Raw genomic sequence first — 1,865 nt, forward strand, 5'->3', positions numbered from 1 at the left:
CGCGCGCTCGGCCGCGGGGCACGGGGTCTTGGAGAGCCGGCGGCGGGGCGCAGAGGAGCCGGGCGGCGCTGCAAGCCGGCGCGCAGCTCCAGGGGGCTCCGACCCGTGGGAGCAGAGTGAGCCGCGGCTGGGGCGCAGCCAGAGTTTTCTTGGCCTTTTTTATGCAAATCTGGAGGCGGAGGGGGGAGTAAGGGAGGAGCCAGCGAGGGGTAATCTGAGCAGGGTTGGTCACTACTCTCCCGGGCTGGTTTCCCGTTGGGAATGCCCCTCACGCGCTCACGGGGAGGAAACCTGACTGCGCCCCCTCCCCAGCTGCCGCCGCGCGCACCCCAGGGTTGCTGTAAACGACAAACGCAGACCAGCCCGGCCGTTGCGCCCCAGCAGTGAGCGAGCGGGGCGCGGGTGGGCCGCGGGGGCCACGCGGGGCAGGTCCTGGTGGGAGCGCGCCCCGCCTCCGCGCGCCCCGGGTGGCTTTGGCCTCAGCCCGAACTTTTCTGTGCCCGCCGCGGGACTGCGTCCGTGTCCCCGCGAGCCGCAGCCCGGGCTCTTTGTGCGCTGGGCGCGAGCCCAGGACCTGCCCGAATGGGCGAACTTCGATTCCTCCCGAACCTCCAGCCACACAGTCCAGCAGCGTGGCCCACGCGGGGTGCTCCCCCCTTAAACAAACAAATCAGAATGAGAGAGTGGTGTGAGCAAAACTTTACACGGGAAACGAAATAGCAATAAAACGGGCTTGTTCTTTTGTTGGGGTAACTGTCTAGAAGATTTTTCTCGTTGTAGAAACGCCCCTGCCAAGAGATTTTCTTCCCTTAAATGAATGGGATGAGTCAGTCTTTGAAGGCATCGCGGGCCCCAGCACACCCCGGCCCTTGCAGCAGGCCGCTCTGCATGGCCGGCGCGCGTGGGCCCCCAGGGTTTGGAAAACCTGGTGCCCGGCGCAGAAGACTGGCAGAGAACGTGCCAGGTGGGCCCGCAGGGAAGAAGCCTGCCTGGAGGTCCACGAGGGCTAGAATCAGTTCATTCATCCCATACGGACCGGGGGCACGGTGCTGGGCGCCGGGTGTCACACAGGCCGGCCTCCGCCCTCGTGCAGCCGGGGATCTAGTGTGAGGACTGCGAACAGTAAGTTCACATTGCAAATCGGGAACAGGGTGCCAGGAAAGGAAAGGGGTGTGTGTGTGTGTGTATGTGTGTGTGGGGGTCCTTTCCCCTAATCTTCCCTCGGGCTAGGAGGCCTCCGCAACACCCCCGTCCCCAGCCTCAGGCAGAAGGGGGTTGTGCAGATCCAACGAGATGGTCCCCGGAGAACGAGGCTCTTTCATATGTAAGGTGGACACATTGTTACAACTTGCCAGGCCACTTAGCGCCATCCACCGGCTCCAACCACGGCTTCTCTAAGTCCCTCCTTCCGGAGGCCGCAAGGCCCAAGTGACCGGCCAGGCACGCTTTGTGGTCCTGGGGCTCAGAGGAGTGGGCTAGCGAGTGGGCAGCGAAAGCCTGCTCAGTGTTATCTCCTGCGCCTCGCTGGCCCTTCCTGGAGAGAACACACCTTCTGAACTCCGGCAATCTGCGTCCCTAAAGGTCCAACTTCCACCCTCCCTCCTTTGCCCCGGGTGCTCTGCCTGGGAAGGGCCGAGGGCGGCAGCAAAAGGCCGCAGTTTCCGCGAATGAGTCCTGGGTCTTTTCGTCCCTAGCCAAAGCACCGAGATGCCTAACATCTCCCCTCCCCAACACGGACTCCTTTGCAAATAAACCCCAAAGGAAACAGAGGCGCCCCAAACCCAGGAGCTCGGCAGAGCTTCAGCTCTGAGAGATGCAAGGACTTGGGTCCGGTAGTGGGATGAAGACCCTCTCGCTCCCACCGC

The sequence above is a fragment of the Carlito syrichta genome, unplaced genomic scaffold, assembly GCF_000164805.1.
Source record: "Carlito syrichta isolate Samal-C Ts95f unplaced genomic scaffold, Tarsius_syrichta-2.0.1 Scaffold314788, whole genome shotgun sequence".
NCBI lineage: Eukaryota > Metazoa > Chordata > Mammalia > Primates > Tarsiidae > Carlito > Carlito syrichta.